This window comes from Bombus affinis, chromosome 4 (genome assembly GCF_024516045.1).
Source record: "Bombus affinis isolate iyBomAffi1 chromosome 4, iyBomAffi1.2, whole genome shotgun sequence".
NCBI classification, from domain to species: domain Eukaryota; kingdom Metazoa; phylum Arthropoda; class Insecta; order Hymenoptera; family Apidae; genus Bombus; species Bombus affinis.
In genome coordinates this window covers 15,042,330-15,068,030 of record NC_066347.1, presented here as the reverse complement: position 1 = coordinate 15,068,030, position 25,701 = coordinate 15,042,330, and the positions used below count along the sequence as shown (strand labels likewise).

The following is a 25,701-nucleotide window of genomic DNA, read 5'->3' as shown; positions in this document are numbered from 1 at the left end:
TAATAAGAACCGAGAAATCTTAGCCAATAAACAACCAAACGATACGGTCGAACTTTTTAATTGGACTCATTCGTATGTCCTTTCCTCGATACCGTCAATCTTTACGAGAAAGAAGAGTACAAACGGAACAGAAAACAAAATCAGATCGGCGGGTTAAATAAGCCTCTCGGAAGCTAAATTTAACTGCAATTTCAGTGAATTCCTCAATTTAATTGTACAAGCACGCGTGTTTAACGTCTCAGACAATAAATAACTTATGTAAATTTTGTAAATTTGTTCACCACAAAAATCATAAATAACAGCAAATTTAAAGATAAAATAAAGAAGGTAATGTTTGTATCGCATTGCGATTAATATCACCGCCTTTCTCTACTTTTTAAATTCATGGAATTGATCCGAGTATGGCATCCGAGGATAGGAAGCCACGAGTTTAAATACGACATTCCCGATATAATTTGATCGAATTAAAAGAAACGCGTATCGATAAATTGCTATTATTGCGTACGCGTTGAAATGTTAAACGCACGAGGATGAAAACTCGTCGATTACGCAATTTCTCTCGTGTTGGAGGCGACGCAACGCGCGACAATCACCTACGGCGACTCTCGACACTTCCTTCTTTTTTCCACTCGATCTTATGACGTAATTCGAAATACGCGTTTATCGATACCTATTTATAATATCTCGAGCTAAAACGCTATGTCGAAGAATTTGAAATCGGAAATTGCAAGTCGAACGAAGAAACACGTTGCCGATTGCGTTTCACCGTCCTGCGAAAGAAAACGAAAACGTCCACGTTTCTCTCCGATTAATTACCATCCACATCCGCGTATTTAGTAGATACATGCAATTTCGCGTCGTTGTATCTATCATTTAACGTGTACGCCAATTAAATTATTTCGCTACTTATATAGCGATTCATCTTGGAAATGTCGGATTCGAATTAAAAATTAATACGAAGCTAAAGGCGTCGCGTGGCACGTAGCGTTGCTTCTAATGCGCAGGGATGACTTATCGCAGGAAGCTGAAGATACGACGAGTGACATTCGCGTATCTTTCGTCTTTATTCTATGGATGAAATATCTTACGGTGTTATTGAATAAGCGTGAACCGAACCAAGTATTTCGTGTTCGTGCGACGCTTTGGATGAGATATCTCGCCTTTCTTTTCATTAGCAGATGAGATATTTCAGGGTAAAAAAAAGTTACGGCTAAAAACCAGTTCATAAAGTATCTCATTCGTGAATAAAAAGGGGTTAACGATACTTTTAGGACACGTTATACCTCTAAAAGTATATTTTTTCTGTATTTCTTTCATACAAAAGCACATTCGGTTGTAAATATTGAAAAACAGTACGAGAGATCTGTTTACACATACCAAAAAGATAAATACAGGAATGTTTGTACCTATCGGTCGTTCAGGAAATTATAACAAACGAGGGGTCCAAGGATTAATCTAATCTTTAAGTTTGATCCTATTCATCATCGATGTTTGACCTATTCGATCATCGTTCCATTTCTTGAGAAATAAGACGATAAGTAAAAAATTCCAATCAATTACATCACTTTAGACAAATAAATTCATTCCTTGGACATTGTATCAAATAAAAAATTCTTAATGACCAACTTCCTCGACATTTTTGACAGCCTTGATTTTCTTAATCTTTCTTTGACGGCCTTTCGTGTTCAATGTTGCGTATAAACGACGTTGTATTTTAATAAGCTATCGATTAACTGAAGGATAAATACATCTATTTTTGACAAAACTACTTCCTCGTATCTTATTATTAACGTATCGAGTCTTCTTCGCAAAACCATAAAAGAATGTGTTTCCGTTACTCATAATCGATAGAATTTTCTTAACAAATTACAGAAGAACATAGAATATACACATTGACGATACTCTCGATTATTCGTTGACTAATAAATTTGTTTCTCAAAAATCACGACTGTAAACCACTAGTCGGATAAGATTCGTCGTTCCCTTCGTCCCTATTGTACGTGTCAAAGAAAATGCAGCGCCCCGCATCAGTAGAGAAAAGCACACAGGATGAACTCATCAAACACGCGCGCGCTTGCTTACTCTCTCGCCTGTTTCCCTTTATGTTTCACTCGGTCCATTTACTTTTTCCAGTCGGCCCGTCCGATTTATAATCTTCCTCGTGGTATTTTTTGCGCTTCAGCCTGTACGCGATTCAAGGATCAAGGATCAACGCGCACACGCCTTAGACGCGTTCATTCGCTTCGATAGAATAAGTTACGACGTCATGTAACGTTCGACGCGTTCGACGTTTGCACAATGGCACGATAAATCAGCGTCAAACGTACGCTTCATTTTGTCCGTCAATTTGTTGGATACCACAACGACGCACGCTGAACTTTAAGTCGCGTATCCGTTGACAGCGCGAGGAGTTCGCTCAACGTTTTGCGAGGCATGTGACGACTGCTAATGTTTCTGGTCTAATGTACTTCGTGATTTCGTACGTACGTATGTTTCATATACGAATATTTTCGCGACCTGTTTCATCTTTAAATTTGTTAACCACACTTGAAGAACACTGGTATTCTTCTGAGGTAAACAAGAATTGATTATCATACCTTCGTCATACTATATATATATATTACATTTGCTATTTTACTTTACTTTTTTACATCCTTTTTATCCTTTTGTATAGGTAGTAATAATAATCGTAATTGTAAAGGATCGGGATATTTATTCAAGTAAATACGTGACATGGTGTTAACTGTTAACAAAAACGAAAGAACTAGAAAAAAATGTTGTAATAAATACCAGATTAATAATCACCTTTTGCATCACGTTAGATAAATAAATTCATTCATATCAAATTCTCTAGAGATTAATGCAGTTAATTAAGAATTACTCTATATTTTCCGTGATCGTATAAATATATGGACGATGGATAACCCTTAATTACGGACGTTCGTATTTTTATCATCACTACAGATACGTTGTCTCTTAGGCTATACGTAATTCAATTAACACGTTCAGTGCGAAGTCGATACACGTATCGAGGATAAAAGTCTTCAATGACGACATCGATATACATATGTATCGACATTATTATTATCTTTTTTAATATTTTTCAATAATCTGACGCGTGTTCTGGCTATTTTCCTTTTTTAAGGAAACCGAGTGAAATAAAGTTGTTTCCAGTTTTTTTTTTCAATACGAAACGTAGGAGTCGTAAAAATCCTCCCACGTTCAAAACATGTCAAGTCGCGTTTTATTACGTAAATTAATTTAATATAACATACAACTGCGTATCTTACCTAATCCCAATCTTCGGTTCAACGACCACGTGTATTCTCGAAAAATCTAAAAATCAGCATTTACTACCCTCCTGTCTTTCACAGTTTGAAGAATACATACTGCACGCGCGTACGTCCCTTGTTTAAACCTATTTTCATCCAGACCTATGTGATTAAGTTCACGTATATACATAACTAAGTCAGCGTCCTCGATACACACGGATTTAGCGGCGGCGTTTCACTCGCGCGAGTCCGCCCCGATCTGCTCGTAACGGCGCGGCGCGACGTTTACTGTCATCGTAGATTGTAGATTCAAGTAGGCCTCCGTGCACAGTGCATACGATTCATCGTGTCACGCGAACCGAATGACCATACTTTCGACGCGTACACAGCCGTTTGTTGCTACCATCCCTCTGGCCGCGATCCACCGTAACGCAGGAAACGCTGATTTATCATCGCGACGTAACAAGCGCGCGTACGTTTCCTTCTTTCTCTATTTGTAAGCAGCAGCAGCGCGTCCTACCTGTTCCAGGGCTGTGATAACTCCTCTTTTCATTCAATTCTTTCAGAGACGGCTGTCTGAATAAAGGTTTGAAAAATCGTGCTACGCTCGTAACCGATAAAGTGTGCACTGGTTGTGCGACGGGCAGAGACAATTTATCTGATTGTTAGTTATCTTCGAGACGTGTACAGGGTGTCTTGTAAACGGCGATACAACCGGCGAGGGATAATTCCATGTGAAAAACTAATCAGAGAAACTATAGATAAAGTTAGCTAGAACGAGTGACCAAATGGATAGGATGGTAACAGTAAAGAAAACGAATTTATCTCTCTATGTTTATAACGTTTACGTTGATTAAAAGATCGACCAAATAGACCATCGAAAATTAAAGAATAGAAAAGTGGAGGATAATTAAAAAGAATACATAAAATCGAAGAATCGAAAGAAACTGTTAAGTGTTCCTGTCGCATGTAAAAATCCAGCGAGAGTAAATTTTCTGCTCATTCAGAAATTAGCACGGTATTTTGTTTGTTATTCGCAAAGAGGAAATTACACGTTGGCAAGTTATAATTAACAGAGACGTTCGCATAAATCATTCAAAATTATTATCCGACGTTTAATAACGCGTAAATTGCGAATACAAGAAACTGAACGAGGTCGACATTCCAGCCACTTCAAATAACCAAATTATACTGTTGGCCAAATGACTGTGAGACGAGATTTTTTCTCGTCAATTTTCTTTCTTTCTTTTTTTCTTTTCCTTCTTTAGGGACATTTACGAGTTACGTGTCCTTTCCTAGCGACACGGCTGATCGAGTAGCTTACAGTCGAGAGTGTGTGGCCCCATTCCAACCGATTCCATTCCACTCCATTCCATTCCGTAGTAGACCATTCGATTCGATCGTGCCGCAGGAGTACATAAGACATTATGTAAGAACACTCACACTTACGAGCATAGTGGCAAAGGCGTTTCTTAAAGAATTTCGACGTCCGAAGAATTTCGTGTACCAATCGTACGTCGTTTGCCACGCGATCGCCATCGAACCTCATTTATATTCCATCGGCTGTTTCAGTTGTGCATATAACGGTAGGAAAATGCTATTGCGAGGGAATACAAAGCGGACAATTCGCAAAAAACGTGAATCACATTTTGGGAAATTTATATGCCAACTTTTTCTGAAACAAAATAAATCGATACGATTGATTTTATATATATAGTACAATATATACATATGGTTCATTTTTGTGAATTTCAAAATGTTTCATACAGAGCGTTTTTGTGAAAGTTAACTATCAACGCACAATATATATTTATTTACCTATTGTTTCTTTATTTATTTATTGCTTCTAGCTTTTTACTTTTCGCAAGTTATAGCAAGTTACTGAATTCTTCGACAAACATGACCTAGACCATATTTTGTTCATCTTTGACGTAAAAGTTACGTGGGAAACTGAAGTTGAAATATTATCGTAACGTTCACGTGAATATATTAAACGGACACGATAGAAAAATTTACCATTGTACGTTGGAGGAAAAGCAACATTCGAATAAAAGATCCGAAGTCACCGCGTTATCTATCGTGTCGTTTCACTGCAATAATATTACGTGGAAAAATATTTTCCTTTTTATTTCGAAGTGAATTTGAAAATTTCAATCTCGGCCAACTTTTTACAAAGCAAATACTTGGTTGTGCGATGTCGCATTACTGGCATCTTTCGATCCTTATATCGTATTATCGTAAAAAATTGTAATAAACAGTAAGCGAACAAGAAAAGAAGAAAAAAGGTGGTATTCGAAAAATGAAGCATGAATTAAAGTGACATAAAACGCGAGATAAAGGTGGATATAATTACTTAAAACAGTTTAAACGCAGCGTTGCGCCAGAGATTTACGCTCGGCAAGAAATATATTAACATCTTTCCAAATTTATTGAGCTATACGCTAAAAGAAGGGGCAATGGACGGGCCTCCCTAATGGTACGGATGCACGCGAATGCACAGATTGCTCGTTAAAAACTGTTTAAACGCTGTTTACGGGAAACAGGAATAGCTGCTCCATACGAGGACGTTGATATCGGCTTAACGCACGAAAAAGTTCGTTTCGAAACTTTCTCGTTGACAAATTATCATCCGATAAAATATATTAGGATGTCCCATAAAATACAAATAGTACGTGTAGTATACATACTTATGCCATGTAGCTTTACATAATCATCGTAGCCAAGCAAAGGTGATTGGTGCTTAATATGCCGATTAGGACGATATATCTTACAATTGATAGATTGGTTTTGGTATATTACATTCTTAAAATGAATTTTTTCTCAACGCTTTAACATGTATCGATAGAAATGATAATAAAATAAACAAACAATATTTGTGACAGTATTTTAATGTTATATGTAATTAGATTCGATCAACTTTCGCGCAGAATTGTTTAACATATAAGAACAGAGGCTAAATATATTTTAGTAATTATTAAAAAAGATATTACGTTATTTTGTAACTACCATAGTAATTATTCTGTAGTCCAATCTTTCATATAGTAAAAAAAGCTACTAAAAATAAACACGGTAGATGTGATAAATCCTAACGTATAATCTAAACCTACATACGTTTTAATTGATAATTTTTTAACGATCTAATCGTCATCAGAGCCAAAATTAAAATCGATCAGATCAAAACGGCCCGTTAATAGACCGAGGCTATTCATTATATAAATATAAACGTTATATAAATGTTTCACAATATATTCGTAAAAGATATCTGCAAATGTTGGGATATCTTCGTGAACCGTTGTATATAGAAGTATTTATAGCACAGAAAAGGATCAAAAACTGATTCACCACATTAGAAAGAAAGTATAAATTGATACGTGATTGGTTACGACCAATGTCGTGGACATTCTTTATATCGTATCCCTTATCGGGCTTGTAATGGAAGACATACAGCTACGTGAATCAAAGATATCGAGGTAAAAAAGAAAGCGTGAAAGCCTGGTTGCTTCATCCATTTTCCACAGAGCATATCTACGCTATGTGTGTACGAGGATCAGACACGTCACCAGGAATTTAGTACAGCGTTGTGTTAACCTCGCGACGCACAAATGGACTCACGTAATCTGCGTCAGCAATGCTGATACTCGGCGAGCCTAATGCACCGCAGGATCGTACGCTTCAAAGCGGATGGGACCATTCATCGTTAAATTCTCCGTATGACATAAAACACGTACAGGATTCCCGTATCAAACTTACCGGAGAAGAGTATACCTTCTCAGCGTTGAACGTGGTTTTAAGCGTCGCGGAAAAACAAATTTTATCATGGCAATTAACGCAGCCAGATACACCGCAACGCATTCCAAAGATGTAATACTTCAATTACGTGGCTTAATGTACGTCTAATAGCGATATTAACGAACGTGGCGTAAGTGCAACTTAATTACCTGGAATCTACTGACACGTAGACGCGATGATATTTTAAAGCGAGGCTCGAATTGCTTGCTTGAAATTTACGTTTCGTACGGTTAAACGCCTGGAACTTCTTCGTGGACATGACAGAACGATAACCGTATTTCATTGCAGAGGAATCTCGACAAGACAATGACCGAGGGCACAAGCTAACTCAAGCATTCATTGCGTACGTTTCGAATCCCCGAGTTGGTATTTTTACCATATATATACGTGTGCGTGATGCCCAGTAGGAAACAATTTTTATGATAATTTATGTAAGATACGCGCGTAAAGTTCTAAGATATAGGAATTGGTTTCGTATAGAAATTGTTTATTAGCTTCGTATTTATGGCATCGTAGGTAATGAAAATCTGATCGTCAGTGTACGTGTTAGTACCATTCCATACTATTTTCTTCGTTCTTTCATAGTGCACGTGTAATATCATCTTTTTCATTGGAAAAATAAACTGACGTTGCAAGCTCGGTTTTTAATTCAAAATTAATTATAAATCTTTTTTTTAATTGAATTTTAGAACAAAAACTATTATGTACGATAATCATAAAAGGAAAATCTTGACTTGAAAGACTTTCGTTGAATAAAGATTTTGGAACTAGTTTAAATCAAAACGAAGTGTTAGGCTAAAGAATATTTTCTTAAATATTACAGAAAAACGAAGTATCCGTTGAATTCCAGATATCGAAGTCTTCACTTCCATTTGTCTTACTTCAACGATACAGCAAACAATGTAACAAACAAACATGTTTTAACCTTGTAAACATTTTACTCTTGCCGATTACCATCATCGACCAATATCCCACCTGGCACAAGATATGTTAAATGAGTATTTCCTAGAAAACAATTTGACACGTTCCAAATAAGAACATGCGAAACGATCACTCGAACGTGCAATTAAACGTGACGTCAGTCTACGTTTTAAACGACTACAAAAAAGTCCTGATGGAATCTGCCCCGCATCCCATTAAGAAAGTTTTTCGTACACGCGTATACCAGGTTTCAGAGAAAAGGCCAAATGCAACGATTTTACGAAGTTCAAATTACGATCTAAGCGAACCCACCGGGGACTTGGTGTGTTGCACGGATACGTCGATTGGCGTTCCACGGACGTCGACAACAGAAAGAAGAGAGTCGAATTAAATCGCCTGGACCACATCCTGGAATCCGAGATCGTAATTATATGGCGGGACTACCGTCTATTTTTAGGCCAGTCGGCCGCACGTGAGGCGTCGTTAGTTTGATAGTTCCCGGATACAGCAGCCATACGGTTAACGTATAACGACGTTTGTGCCATTCCAGTTTAATAACAGAGATCCTAAAACACGGACAGAAAAATGAGCCACACAACAGCGCGACGCGGCGCGGCTGGCAAGAAGCCACAGGCACGCAGGTCAATTCGATCCAAGAGCCGAATTCTTCGAGCCTCGGGGTCGTGTCGCCCTCGTGTTTGCCCTCGGCAAACTACTCGGATATTATGTCCCCTCGGTTAAACGTATTTCTCCGTCGTAGCATCCCTCTTTATCCTACATGTTATTATTCGTCCCTTTCTGGACTTTTGAATTAAGATCAGAACACGCCACCGACAGTTTACACTGCGGTCCGTTGTTACAAGATCGTCTACTATGTTACGACGTTCTATGGATTTCAACTTAATCTTTTCTGATTTATGAAAATTTGTAATAATAAGTAAATTGCAAATGTAATAATAAGTTACATTTTATACCTTTATAAAGGAGTAGTCTTAAAATTCAACGTGTCAATTAATCCAAATGTTGCAAAAATTCCCCTTTTACTTCATTTTGGGACTAAACATGCATTTTCTTCTCTCTTCGTAACCTTAAAAATATTATTTGTCGTAATATTGAAATTGAAAGATACTAAAACATTGTTCGTATTAACAATTATGTATACTTTCTATCTCTACAATTTATACCTAATTATTTATACATCCGTACGTACAAAACTTCCTACAAGGTAAACTTCTCTGTATCTCTGGAAATAATAGATTCTTTTTACTTCTATCTTTATGGTAATTTATATTCAAATATTCCATTTTGTCATAATATCCTAATAATAGAATTACATCAAAATTAAAGATGTATTCGTCATATTTTGTCTCCTGTGATCTTCGTATACGTATAATAACACTTTTATGCGTAAATTAGTCAATGCTAATTAGACTCCAGACTCGGGCTGTTTATAAGAAACACGTTCTTCCAGTCATTTCGTAAATTTTCAACTTATAAGAATGAATAACCTCAAACAAGTTCACAATGAAAATGTCGTTAAGCATGTACACACTATCAATGTATGTTATTATTAACCCCAAAATTTGCCAACGTTAATTAAAAGTAAAAAACGAGAAAAAAGAACGTTGGGTTACAGAAGCTTCGTAAAATGGTTCTGCAAACAAACGAGAGGGTTCCATAAGTGGTAGCAGACGGTAAACGTCCATTACATCTCACGAACAAGTTAATCAACGCCGTCCAACCCGAACTTGTATAAACAAAAAGGTAGATACATTCTTTTAACGCGCAACTTTAAGGAACGCTAATTACAAAGTAATGGCGCCAATAAGCTGAACGCCGCACCGGCACGCTGTTACCACGATAAATGATGGAACAAAAGGCGTAGGAGACGCGGCACGCCGTGGAAGTTGGGTCCACGCCTAGAAAGCTGGAATGCGTAAAGATAACTAAAGATCGTCACGTCGCGTTGCGTTGATAAAGCACACGCACAGCACAAACTCGTTGCATAAGGCATAAGTCGACGTAATGACCGGGGATGTGGTACACGCTTGTCGCGTAAAGTAAGTAATGTATAAGGGAGTTTGCTCGATTATGCTTCGCTGGGCGTATAAGTGGTGCGCATGCGCGTACATTACCGGAGAAAGGTTGTATGCGTGGGTGTTGTTACTCGTATACACGTGCACGCAGGGCTGCGCAGGCGCAAGCGCGTTAAGTAAACGGCGATAAATTGACAGATATAACCTATCGTGCCGGTGGACGGGGCAAGATAATCACACTTTGAAGCATGCTGCACCGGGCGCCGTATTAATTAGACTATAGACGCTTGCCTCGATGTAAATGCGAACATTAATCGGCCAGGTAATTCAAAAGACATTGGAACGGAGAACGCTCCTTCTCTAGACCCACGTGGACTCTCGGAATCTCGGCGTAACAGTTTCCACACGTTGCCGCACGTCGCGATCTCGATCCCAGTGTAACGTGAAACTCGAACAGGAATGTAATATTCATCGATGCTCGACCATTTTGTGCGTAACGTAATTGATACATTGAAAATGGACTTCGCTTCGAGTGGATTTGAAGAAAGTACATAATAAATAGCAATAGGTCTTCGGTGAGATAAGCTTAGTAACTGAATATCATACATATCATACATATTCCAGTTATCTTTATGACAAGTATAAGGTTAGAAAAATGTAGCGAACTAACGATCGATAGCTTAATAAAAGTATAACGGAATAAAATACAGGGGTCGTCATCTTAGTTGAATATTAAAGGAAATTAAAGAGAGACGTCTGAAATTAATTAATTATAAAGATATTCAATTTCATTTGTTGAATATAAACTCTCAATTGATACCGTTGAATCATAGGATGAAATGAGTTATAAGACTTAAGGAAAGATCGCTTTATTTTAATCTGTATTCTATGTCTTATGTAAATCAATAGTATACACTGCGTATTTTAAGTACCTTAAATATCACAAATAACCAAGCTCAAATTTTACGTGAAGTATCATGGTTATCCACAGTACCAATAATTGAGAAGTAACGTTCACTATCACGTATTCTAGATTTTATAAAATTCTTTTAATCATAAGAAATTCAATACTTTAAGAACTTGAAGAAATTCGAGTAAAATCTATACAAAATTTCTCAAAAAAGAAGTATCGAATCTTCCGTTGTATATCGCTAGGAACTTTCCGAACAATTTAACAAGTCGCGATCCTAACGACGAAGGATTCAGAAGGTGGTAATATTTATGTCATCCTTTTAATTAAAAAATTAGTATCTTCAAAAGTATTGATCTGTTACTATAAATTAATTATTTAAAAAAGATAATTTTTACACATAGTAAATTGTAATAAAGATCGTTAGATATAATCTTTGGAAGATTATATTAGAACTTGAATTTTGTATTTTTAGCACTCTAAAAGTTACGTGTGCCAAAGGTTTAATCATGTTTCTGTGTCCCCTCTTTACCTACTTCCATTTTATCAGGCGATCAATCGGAATTTCAATTAGGAGCTATAAGCACGAATTCAAGAGTGAACACGGTATGATGATATGCCTAGCAATCATTTTCCTCCAATTCGTCCAACGGATTGTTTCTTTCTTCGAAACGATAGGTCAGGTCATAGCCATCGCTACGGAAACCACGTTATCTCACAGCCCGTGACGGATGACACAATGGAGTACATTGACACTACGTGCCACGCTATCTGGCAGTATCTCACCTCATGCCTACATTCGTATATATACGAGACAGAACGATCGTGTGCGCGCAATTCTTGTAAATACGCGCATCGATGTACAATGTACATGCACGCACAACGCTGCGAAGGTGGAGGTACTTTCACCAGGTAGCCAAGTTCCACGATGCACGCCGATAGCCAAGAGCAGCCCACTTTGAGAGCTGCATTCCGAGTGCATACTGCACCCTGTATCCAGGTTCGGATTAATACCGCGAAAGACCCGACGTTTCCTGGATCCTGCGAATTTCACTACAGAATCCAGCCAAAACATCGAATTTTCTCACGTAAGATTTACAACTACATACATACATGTACGTAATATGCATGTCATATACATATAGTACCTTACTAAATTGTAACAAGACAATGATGAATTATGAATTATAATTTCAAGCCATAGCTATTTATTAGAAATTGTTTTGTCATAATTAAGCCTGAATCGCGTTGTAATGTACTTATGAATGAAAGAAGATGTGTACGTGTTTACGTTGATTTTCTATGTGGCACGCAATCAAGAAAAGTATTTCCGCGGTACATTCACACCACATGTCACATTATTATTTTAAAACGTACGTGTCCACGTATAGAACAACACGCTGGTAGGTACCAGAGGTCTGTACTTTCACCGGCTACCCAAGTTTCTCGATACTCACGATACGTTCGAGAGGATGCCACGAATATCACGTATGAATATTTCATGTATTTCACAGCCGGCGTCATCCGAAACCTTTTAATTTCTAGTAACGTTTCTGGTAATCGTTCGATACCCATTCAGTACGATTTAAAAATCGTGTTCGATCTTAATCGCTTATAAAACCCATCAAAATCAAAGAAACCAATATCTCTTTAAAAGACCAATACAGACTCCGAACTAATACATCAACACTATCAATGTCGATTTTAAGTTCTATTTTCGTATATCGTACGCAAGATGAAACAAGAACATTTATCCCAATTTACTTATTCGTGCAAAATGTTCAATAATAATAACGTGTCCTTGATGTACTGCAAGAATAAAAACAGAAAGAAGAATATACTATTATGCTAAAAATACAGTACACTTGCACGCTGCTATTAATCTAATTCCATACAAAAGCTATGCGTGTAATAACGTAATAAGATAGCAAGAATAAAATATCAGATAAATGAAAGATAAACGATCGGTGAATAGTCCAAGATTATTCCCCTGACATCATCAAAATTTACGTTGCGAGTGTTGCACCAGCAAAATATTCTAAATACGTATTAACCTCGCACTTAACTATGGGCAATCACCCAGAATTCTTCTGGAATGTCGCGAGTTTTTCGCAATAAACGGAGAAAAAACGAAAATGAAAAGGAGTAGACTCTTCGAGAGGCTGACATGGACTTTCGAATGTATATCGTGTGTCACGTCTTCCCGCAAAGTCCAGCAGTTACTGTCACACGCGCCCACGCGATCTCGTGCAAAGGACGATAATAGCGCGTTTAAGTACGTATAAATTCCGTCATATAACTCGCGACTCCGTAGGGCGCTCGAGTGCGCCGTTAATAGTCCCGCCGTGGAAAACGGCGCAAAAAGCAATGAATTTTCAGAAGCAGAAAAGGCACCATACTATTTACAACTTCCACTCCCTCTTCCTTCCTCTCCTTCGTTTCTGTTCTTCGGCCACTACGTGGGTGGACGTCGCGGACGTGGACGGTCTACGTTAGCTGAATTCGAAGACAGGTCCGTGTCGGCCACGAGGGAGCCGATCCGGTATTGCCGGATGGTCGAATTCCATGTAGGGGAATGAAGATATTTTTAAGAAAGCTACAGAGAAAGCAACGCGCGAACGTAAACGGGGCGCCGTGCAAATTTATTCGAACCGTTCTATGCGCGATCGCCTTGTCCTGATAACGCGAGAATCGCAAAATAGGCGAAAAGTACCACCCTTCTTAGTCGATATTTCCTATCTAGAATTTCTTTCGTTTTTCAAAATATGGGGCGACCCGTAAATATGTATTCAAAAATCACCTGCACGGTCCGTGAATATGCAGTTCGAAACACACGATCGTATCTCGTTCGTCAGGCAAAGCTGGACGTTAATCACTTAATTTTAAGACTATTTTAACGCCTTATGAGCCATACCCAGCGAGCAAATATACAGGTCAGATTGTACGAACGAGAGCGCAATTAGATTAGAATGTATTGACTCGTTCTAAAAATCTCGGTGTTTCCAATATTACAGTCAATGCGCAAATACAAAGCATGTACGAGTATGAAGCATCTGGAATTCTAGAACTTTGGTATCCAATATTTGAATACAACCAAGAATATCATCCGAAAATGTTTTGTTACTCTTTCTTTATGTATGGATTTTCAATTGAATTAAGACACCCCTTATACGTTAATCCTGTCTAACTAGAATTTCATTTGCTTATAAATTAAAAGAATTGTGATTGATTAGTTTTTATAGTATTTATTCTATATTTTATATTCGTTACTTTAGTTATATATATATTAGCTTTAATGTTTAATTAATTTTTAATTATACGATATGTTAAAACGTTGAATGATTTCTTGAGTTTAAGAAGGCTACGAGAAATCATTAAAAAGTAAAACAGGCATTTTAATGAATTTAAAAATAACCACGGGCTCGCCTTACTATGAAATCATGACGTTACAGATATGACTTGATAAAAGTCGATAGTCTCAAAAATAACAAGACTGTCACACCTTTCTTACCACAGTAAATATTATACGGACATACATCTCGTATAGATATCCTGCAAGGTAAAGAAAATTCTCGATACTCCTTCAATTTTCAAATTCTCAATTCTTATTCAATCTGATATAATATTCGCGTGAATCACTCTGGGATATGCGCACAATTTTCTTACTCGCCGAAATTTCAAGGTTTCGAAATCTCCTCGCATAAGATGTAACTCGTTCTTTTAATTCCTTATCAAACATCATACGGTTTGCTACACAGACATTTTATACCTACAAGGTCTAATTAATTTCAACAGTAGTATAGTTATAGTTCTTGATAAATTAAGCTTCTTTTCTGCTTCCTTCGCATTTTTATTCTATAATATTATCATAATCGTAATATAACAAAGGCATACATTACAATAAGATAACATTTTTTACGCAGAAAGAAGAAAGAGAAGGAAGATTTGTTTAAGAAGAAAGACGTTTAACGAAACGTATTATATTGCACAAATTTGCATATCGTACATACACAAGGTATTTCAGTTTCGTACAGAAGATATTTCACTAACTAAACTTTATATTTCCAATCAATGATATAACCGGAAAATATAACTGAGAAAAGCAAAATCTAAATAAAGATTCGTCTTATCTTCTGGCTATTACAACCAGTACTTTACATTAGATGATTCGTAGACTTACGTACATTATACGCATTCTGCGGATTTTTATTTTTACGCATTTAAATTTCCCATAAATGCACAAACACTCATAACGTAGTCGTAACGTTTTTATAAATTTTCAGACACTCGACCCATCTATTTACGTTCAGATAAAATTCTCCTCTTACCGATTCCTATAAAACATTGATATCCGTACTTTATTCTCATATTCAATCCTTCCTATAATTTTTTAATAAACCTCCTTTACTGCACCTTTATTTACACCCATCAATCGTGCGAATGAAGTTGCAGTGCAAAAAACTGGAACACCCTGTATACACGTGAAAGTTCGCCATAGCTGGTCTACGAGGAGACACACGATACAAGGGGAGCAGTCACGGGGCAACCTGGCTCGTAGACACGGCAATGTTGACCAGCTCGCTCGCAAATCGGGTACAAGGTAAAGGATTCGTACGTGAGTGGCGTTCCAACGGCATCAGGTTTTATCGTGGATCGTACCGCGGCTTCATTATTCGTTTCTGGCACGTACGGGCATTCACACCCGTTCGAGCCACGATCGAGCTTGCCAGCGGGTTTCTTTCCTCCGCGCGGCCGCGGCTCCGTGGAGAGCAGAACGAAGAAACAGAATCCACGACGATTCCGAGGGCCGATCGTACGGTCTTCCCCTATCCACGCTACTCGGATGCATAACGAGTAGTTCTCGCGTTCCTTGCCATTTCTACCGAGAAAGACGCGTATACCTTTAAGAGAGGAGATGCCTTAGGCCTTAGCTTATGTATATATGTGTGTTTATGTGTGGAGTGCGCGCGCGTACAACGGACCACTCTGCCTCCAAGCTTCTGCAGGATATTTTTATCGCGATGTCCATTGTTCTGTTTTGTACTGTTTACGGTAAAAGCGATTTATGTCCGCTCATTGATGTACGAATCGATCTGAAATTGTAATCGAAAGGGGCAAGAAGAAGAGAGGGGGTCGCAGTCGTCGATTTTCAAGCGAGGCCTTTCTATTCTCGTTAGGATAGGGTGAACCGCGTTTCCTCGCCAGTACGACATTGTACGATGAAAGTATAGTTATGGAGTTTTGTGACGAGACCTTTCATGGCAAGAATTTTAAGGGCTGAACTTTTAACACTGTGAGATTTAGTCGAGAACCCAATGCAGACTGTTTCTAAGAGAATGTCATCGAAATTTAGAGGCGTCCATTAAATAGATCAGGATTGCTACGAAAGACTGTAATAAACATTGGTGTACGAGGTAGATAATTGTTAGAGACAAAAGTGGATGATTTATGTTTCAGAATGATAGTATAAAGGTGTAATGGTGGTGTAATAGTAACGCGAAGGAGTAATTATATTGTATTTTGGTTGTCGAAGTAACGTGTTCTTCGAGAAAATTGTTCTTAAGAAACGTACCCGCATCATTTCAACCCGAATTCCTTTCTGCGTCAAGTATATTGCTCATGTCGAAACACACAATTTTGCCAAAATCGGACATGAAAGTAACAATGATCTATAGCTCATTACAAACATGTAACTTGAAAGTTATGTACCCATATATGTAAATAAATACAATATGGTCTCGTGACATAAAATCGTCTATTAATAATATCTAGACTGCGGATATTTATACAAATTTATCTCGTCATTAACATAACTCAAGAAATACAACCTAAATATATGTTTTATCGATTGAATAACTTTTATACAATATTTATCACCTATTCCTTTCGCATCTATGAAAGAATATTCACTGTCGGTTGTAATTATAGAAAAACGAAGACGCGGGATATTTCCTACAAAACGTCAGATGAACGATATCGTGTCGTAAATTAAGTACGTACGTCTAAAGCGTATGGTGCGAGGTGATCAACAACTAAGGAAACGTGGAATTCATGTAAAGATTTATTTCATGCACGCTAAATTTTTTTATATTATGCGTACTTTTCTCTTTTACGTGCTTTTTAAAAAACACACAGATTCATAAACAACTGCGATCTAATAATAATTCTCAATCCCTAACTTATAGATCGAGATCGAAGAATTATGATCGATTAAAATCTTTAATTTTGTAAGCAAACGAAATCTTCGTTGCAGAGGATTAAGCCGTTAACAGAAAAAAGACGAGTTGCTTTATGAAGCTCTGAGATGTAGGAGGATTCTGACCGACAATTTCTTTATTTAAAAATTCTTCATCTTTTATTTCCTTTAAGCATACATCATCTCGTATTTATATTTGCAAGGAATAAAGTCAACCTAACTGTAGTTGATCTATCTTTAGTAATTATATTCAACGGATTAACAATTTGTTCAACGAAGGTGCGAAGTACCTTTTCTTTTCGTCACCTTTTCTTCGTCAAAGCAAGAAAAAAAGAGAGAGATGAAAATGATAGAAGAAAGTATATTTCTAAAAAGAAGATAGAACAAATTTTTGTTTTATCGGCGATCGACGATAAAAATCACTGTACACGCGCACGTGCTCGCCGTACTCCAACTGCAGTTCACAATAATGTTCGTTCTATTCTATATGGGACCGGGTCCATGCGAATCGGAGACAAGGCGTTCGGAAGGAATTGTTCGGAATAACTTTCGTGCGGTTTGAGGTCCGGCTGCAACGTGACCGTGAAGGTCGGAACACCGCAAGCCCTTCCCATAAATTCCTTTCTATGGCACGTTCTCCCCTAACTTTACCCGGAGAAGAATCGTGCTCCTCGACGGAATATCAATGATGGTTGCACATAAATTGAGAAATGCTTTCGCAATGGGCTCCTGAGAAATAGCCTTATCAAAAAGGGTTGCAAGAAGAAGAGGAGGATGAGATGAAGGAGAGAGAGGAAGGAAACGGTGGAAGAGAAGGTAGTACTTGTAAGTTATTTTACTGGTACGCGCGTGTACGTCCAATTATTTCGCGAGAATTTTCTGCGGTGAGTATTCGCATCGCCACACGAAAGCGCTATTTTTTATTCCGCGCCGTTCGATATTTATGCGAAATGGAAATATGTGCGACGAACGGCGAACGCTATAGCGGATGCCATGCGGGTACTGAAAAATATTGGATTGGGATACTCAAAGGTTCCTCACCGCGTAAAATCATCCTGGCGCGGCGCAGCGCAGCATCAGAACCGTGTAACTCCGAGTGAACTTTATACGATCGAGTACCGCGTATGCGGGATACCGATTTATTATTCGCGATGCAGTTTCGAATTTTAGAAACGTTTTAGAGATGATACATTTTACTATCCGCTACATATATGTATACAATATTACATACATTTGCTATTTAAATATCACGGATTGTATTAACATCGGTTGTATTAACCTTCTGTAACTTTAGAGACTAAAAGATTCTTTTTGATTTGTCTTAGGAAATTTCCTACCTCAAAGTGCGAGGAAAGATCACGCACTCAACCTGCGCATTATATCTGTCCTAACGACTAACGACAGTATTATAACGGGCCCTATAACAATGTCCAAATCCCCTAACAATGCCCAATGTCTGCTGGGATTTGGAAAATCGATCGACGAGGCTCAGCTTTTCGGAACGTCACTTCCGTTACGCTGTATTCTACGTCGGTTTAATAAATATTTCATTTTCATCCGCCAATAATATACAGGGAACTGCATTTGTCTAAATTTCATTTACTCAAATGAAATCATAATTAATGCCCAATTAGTATAATAGGAGTTCATGTTAATTAAACGGAGTCAATTAAGTCACGTTAATCGATCGGAGTTCAATCGATTGACTCCACTTAATTAACGTGAACTCCTATTATATGAAGGAAAAATTATAGACAATAGAGAGAATTAACGAACTGTTTGTCTGCGGATGTGGGTGCCGACAAATAGAGTTCTATTGTATCTTCGCAACCACGAAACCACATACCTATATTTCGAAACGTCGAGAAACCCTTACTGAGAAACCGAATTCACAGAATACATTGTAAATTATTCATACAGATACGAAGATACAGTGGCTCACGAGAGTATTTGTACAGTTAGTTATCGTATTAATCAGCTACAATACTTAATAATAATTCTTTAACATTGTTTCTATATATAGAACCACTTGAACCTTCGTGCTGCATACTAATTTTTTACTAGGTATATATTTTCAATAAATAGCTCGTAACATCTATAGACACGTATCTCCAAATTAGTCTCAAATACGAATACGATCGATAGTAGTAGGTATCTCGTTACACTGCTAATGAAATTTCAAAAAAGTTCCTCCACTCGTAATAAGTTCATAAAAGTTTCTACGATAAGCGTACAAATCCTTACTTTCATATATCGCTATATATCTAGTCCCGTATCCGTCTTTAAAGGACGAAAAGAATTATGTTAATTCTGACTTCAACGCGAAACGAGATTCGCGAAGCAATTCCGTGTCCGCGATATTCACACGTAAATAAGAAATCGCGGAGAAGAGCGACGGACGTAAATTCAATCGAAGCGTTTACCTTGAACGCCATTTAAATCGACGGAATTTCACAGCATGTTCTACAAGAGAGAAGTTGCTACCAGACTTCGAACAACAATCAACGTGCCCGGGAAGGCAAGGGAGAAAAAGCTGCAGGAGATGCTTCGTAACTTGGCAATAAATTATAAATTGTGATCAGGCAGACGGTACTCATCGATGCATTATGGATCATGAACAGAGATTATACAGGTCGAACACAGCCATCCGTAAATCCTACTCCGTAGATAGAACGTACTACGTGTAACGCTGTTTTACATTTCATCGTGAATCGCGAACGATCGAATTGTTCATCGTTACAAAACCGTACGGGTTGGCAACGTACAAATAAAAATTTTCCACAGACTTACGAAAGTATTTCAATACTTATACGTTGCGTCTCGTAATTACAAAACCATTTAAAAGCTTTTAATCTTTACACATTATTTTATATTATACATTATGTTATACAGGATGAGTCGTTTAATTCCGCCACCTTAAATTTCTTCTAAACAGATTGTTATTTGCTTCGAATACATATATACATATATACATTTTCATATAGGTCTCAGATTTGAACAGTATAATCAGGATGGTCGTATCTCGTTAATAAAATTTTAAGATCTTTTATATAACGCACGTAATATATTCGTAAAAAGTTTTCGTGAATCGTCGTATAATGTTTGTTTTGTTATTTTATTTCAAATGTTATTTGAGTATCTACATATTTGTGAAAGAATGTAATCGTAAACTCAGAGGATCGAAGTATTAATTGTTACAAAAATATGTATACAAACCAACCAAAGCTACGTAACCAAAAATTATATAACAACCTATCGCGTTATCTGTTCTTTTTCTCGGATATCTACACGCTCGAATTAGAATTTCGAATCGTCGTTACAGATCAAATAACGAAGAATGGATTATGATAGTCTATACATATTTTGTCACATATTTTAGCCACATTGCCAACAAAGCTTGTAAATTAACTCTACATAGCCCGCTGTCAGATAATATTCCGAATGTTCGCCTTGTTTTTCGTCTAATCTAGTGCGAATTCGAAACAAAAGAGGAATCCATATGCTTATTTACACAAGTCGAGTTTCATCGTTCATTTCCAATTCCTCGTCGTTTTATCACATTGTCGAAGAATGAACTAGCATAATCGAAAATCGACTATGCATTATGTAACCGCCTGCATAAGTATTCGTCCGTCTAAATACTGCACATAACCTTCTCAACGATATGTCATTCAATTTTTTGCCGTTGCGTAACATTTGTGAATTTCTAAGAATTTTCCCTTTTTCTATATTGGCATTCTAATCACTGTGTTTTGATCTCAATTTTACGTACACATGCGTCATGTACGTATGTATATTGATTTAACCATATACCTATATGTACGCGAATAAGTATTATTGCATCTACTCGTTATATTATATATATTATTGGGAAGCTCCAACAAATTTGACTTTCTTTCGTTGTAACATACGAGACGAATGAAATAACAAATTTACGATAAAATAACTTGGAAATAAAAGCACTGAAAAGTATTCGATTTGTACTAAATATCGGTAAGTACCCTAATATCTACGTATATACTTTGGCCAACAGTGTAACGTATACCGATATCTTGTGTAGGGCTAAGTATGGCGTACGTGATCGCGTTTCCAGCCAGCGAAAGAACGAAGTATGTATGTATGTATGTATGTATACTATTGTATACGAACGAGCGATCATACAGGTTTTCGTGCGAGCACGATTCGAAACGGTGGAAGCAACGGCGACGGATGCGAAACGATCCGCATTCTCCATTCTTTCTCGTGGTTCGTGTATTACGAGTATACACTAGCACAACCATGAGTATGACTCATCGCATCGAGATATAATTACGATAATTGCGGACACCCCGATACGCTCGTGTATATACGTACAGCCATCGCGAATTTCTCGAGAATGGATTTTACACGTGAAGAAGAAGGTTGGCCAGGCCGATTAGCTCGGCCAATATTCTTCTCGGTGATTACGTTTCCACGGAGCTCTCCCTATCCCAAACTACGGCTGTTACGAGAGGACGGAAGCATGTATTATACCAGAATACATCAGCTGTCCCGTGCCGAAAATTCGCAAAAGCCGTTAGCACCGAAATGCTCTTTCGCTCGACTCTAGAGTGTCTCACGCGATCAAACCCGAAAACACCTTCCCGATTCCGATTCCTTCGATACCGATCACCGGTACTGTTATCAGATATTTAAACGTTTTATCGACCAATAATAGCTGGCAGCCGTGTCTCGTAAATTTTCGATCCAACTTCTTTTGCTTTTTCTTTCTTTTTTCCATTCTTTGCTGCATTACTCCCGTGATCGGTACAACGCGTTCACTCATAGGTATATAACATACGATATTACGCAAAAGTGTTATCGTTAGACCAGCCTACTAGTACTATTACTAAAAGGGAATGTTTTCTTTTTAAGGATTAACGATAGCTTGCGTAAAAAGAATCGATTAATTTGAAATAATCAATATTTTGTATGATTTTCTTTTCCCGGTAGAAAGAATTATTTCCAGTCTCCAACATCTTGTGAAATAATGTTTCAATAATGTCATTTGTACTTTAAGAAATATTTTTAGTATTTCAAATCAGATGAAATTCAGATTTCTTCGATAATCTAAATTCATTACTACTATAGAGCTATTACAATTAGTACAGACCTCTTCACTGATCTAGTCCCTTTGATAATGATAACTCTAAGAAATTCAGGTTTCCTAGCTAACCTCTTACATAGTAAAGGAAACCACACCCAGCTAGAACCATGAAAAGATGTCTAAAGTCACTATACAGTGACTACAGAAAGTATTTACGCATATCTTTATTTTTCAACAAAGCGCTTTTTTCCAAGTTTTACAGATCACTTTCTTAATATCAAATTTTTGTAGTCGTATGAAATACTACTAGATGATGCAACATTTAATACATTTGGATCTAATTAACAAGTATGTAAAAATGCTATAATAAATACAATGGTGTGCAAATACATATTTTCCATAGCCACAGCATAATGCCATTAAAAATGTTTTCTGAAGGCTCGATCAAAGGATAACCTAACATTTTTACACAGGCTTATATATACAGACGCGAAAGCAAAAAGGTCTTCACTACCGGTGTACGATAACATATGATGATATTAGATAACATGGCGTGGTTGAAACCATAGAAATTCGTTTATTTACGATTTGAATTCATGCTTAATTAGACTTTTGTTTCGTGTCGTGACCCATATGCGAACTAGCATTACCAACTGTTACGTTTAATCGGACAAATCCGAAAAGTACCGAGAGAGAGGCACGTATGGAATAGCTATATAGGCGAAGAAGAAAAAAAGAAGAAAGGAAGGAAGGGAAAAAAAGGAGAAATAATAAGTTCTCCGTTTGAAGCTTGAAACTTTATATAGTATATAGAATCCGGACTGTGTACTATGTAGTGTGTGGTGTGTAGCTACCGACCACCATCTGTCGTCCGACTATAGATACTAATCTTCAGTGGTGAAGAGATAAAGGGCGAAGCTGGAGATGGCGCTTTGTCTTAGCCGCCCCTTGGCATTCCTTCGTTCGAGGCAACTTCAACCCAGGAATTATAATCACCACACGGTATCCTCCGAATATTTAGACCTTCGTAGACAATTTTTACAGCCGGGGAGAAGATTATACCAGGGAGAAAGAAAGAGGGATATGTACAAAGAGAAAGAGAAAGAGAGAGAGAGGAAGAGAGGGAACAGGAGGAATGAAGCAGAATTGACCTGAACCGTGGAGAAAGAGAGAAGGGAACCAGGAGCACCTGCGCGTTCCGCCTTCGACCACATTCTTTGTGATTTCCTCAAGAAAAATAGCTCGGAATTCTCGGCTACTTTCGGTATGTGTATTTGACCTGTCCGTGGCCATCCTAAAAACCGTAAAAAAAAGAAAATCTAAACACTAACGGAAGAAAAAAAGAAACATTCGATTTTTCCTTTGATATCTTCTCGTGTGACGATCACGGTTGTTCCAGTGGTTTTAAAAAAATTTACGATCTCAATGGACGCACGCTAATTTTTTCTAAGCCAAAGAATTTCTTCTGTGTTCCCCATGGGTAGAATCTAAGAGCGTGGCCATTACTTTCTTTCAGACTGAATACAATCGGAAGAAGTGAAAATATGTCGGAGGAATCACGGACGCAGTTACTGTACACCGGTTCCAGGAAACATCGTCGGATTGGAACTTTAAGTGGATCTTAGAGAAATGATGGATTCCAGGTTAGTCTGCTCGTAAAATCGAGACGATACTTCCACGAGCTGCCACTTTGGACAGAATCGTTATTGCGGTAGAAAGAACGAGAACAAATAAGAAAGAATGTTGAGGTAGTTTTTTTTTTACCGGATTTCCAAGGATATACAGATTTATCCAACTCGAATATTTACCGTCAATTATTATGTCTGAAGAACTCTGATAATCTTTTTGTTTCATGAACCGATTGATATACATATGTATACATACATGCGTGTATACATGTGTATGTATATATGAAGAAGTATGTATCATAGGCCATAAACTCGCGGTACAAACGAAGCCAGGGAGATTCTATAACTCAAAATGAAATGAAAATAAAGAACAACAAAATTGTGTTAGAGTCTTTGTCTTTGAAAGAATCGAGTTCGAAGACATGTCAAATATACGCCAATATAACCAATTCCTAACTGGACAGGAGCAAGTAATCGAACTGAATCTTCAAATTGATCAAATTCATGCATTATCTATTTGATAAATTTTCATCCATTTTGACTTCATTTATACCACGAATTACATATTACGACAAATACTACATCATCGACGATTTTCTTTGTTCTTACGATCTGGTCCAGAGGTATCTTTCGACCTCGTCCAAAAAGAGATGCTGGCAATCACGTACGAAGAGCTATCCTGACATGATCGCAATATTATTCATTACGGTTCTGGGGTATCGTATAGTTCATCTCGCACACAGTGGTATGCCTAAACCGTACGTGACACAGGTAGCGAATTTTTCGTGGACCAAAATTTCTTCCTTTTTAGAAATATTTTGCACAGACTTCGTTGTCTCACTGTGCTTTCATGACACTTTAATTAGAGAATGAATACTATACATATATCCCACTATATACTAAATTACACGTGTAAATTAACAATAAAATTTTAAGCAGAAACCTAGAAATCTTGAAATGCATACATGCCACTTACAAATAATTTGCATTTCTGTACTATCCCGATTAGAAATTTACGAACATCTTATTCAACTCTCATTATATACGAAATTAAATATGTAAGTTACCAATGAAATTTTAAACACAATTTTACAAAATGTTGAATTCATATACACCACACAGATTTACTTACAAATAATTTGAATTTCTCGACTATTATAACGAAATTATAATGCTATGTATTAGGTTACAATTATCAAGGAATAAATGTATATAATAAGATTACACTCCACTATAGTACGATAAAACAATAAATAACGATGATAGAAGAAAACGCCCCAGTTTCTGCGATTGTTTTATTAATTTGAATCTCTGTTTCCCTATGCCACAATGCAAACTCTCGATGAAATTTTAAATTAAAAAATTCAAACATATGTGAATATGTTAGAAAGGCTTATAAATATTCAAGTATAGCAACTAAAAGAATGGAATTTATCTCTTCAAGTTATTCGAGGTATTTAAGCGGATCGGATTTCCTTCAACATAGCAAAAACACCTGAATTCAATAAAATGCGTCTTAGCAGGTTAGGATTTCGAGCCCTTGAATACTTGAAATAGTTTGAGCAACTTTGGTATACGAGATGAAAATGAAAAGATGCTTGGACGAACTCTTGAATGTCGGCTAAAGAGATGCCTGGATATTATTTGCCCTGGCACTCTGGCACACAACGGCCTACAGCGTAGCCTCGAAAAGTATTTTGCACAGGCGATATTTACGCAGGACAAACACACAAAAGGCACAAGGCAACAAGAGACAAGGGGTGCGTAAGATACAAAACTATATAACGTTATATAACAATATATAACGCAGTTTCCACGACACGGATAGTATATATGTCTATATAGCTACATACATACACAGTAAATTACGATATCATGAATACT

At 37.3% G+C, this 25,701-nt stretch overlaps 1 protein-coding gene and 1 long non-coding RNA gene across 8 annotated transcripts in view; one reads left to right on the top strand and one right to left on the bottom strand.

Moving 5' to 3' along the window:
- The window catches only part of LOC126915402 (protein expanded-like), a 117,716-nt gene that overhangs the window by 88,126 nt on the left and 3,889 nt on the right, over window positions 1–25,701 (bottom strand). The gene's annotated exons all lie outside the window — the stretch shown is intronic.
- Window positions 22,737–24,598, top strand: LOC126915424 (uncharacterized). Its single transcript, XR_007710188.1, has 2 exons — window positions 22,737–23,453; window positions 23,706–24,598. It is a non-coding gene; the product is annotated as an uncharacterized LOC126915424 (long non-coding RNA).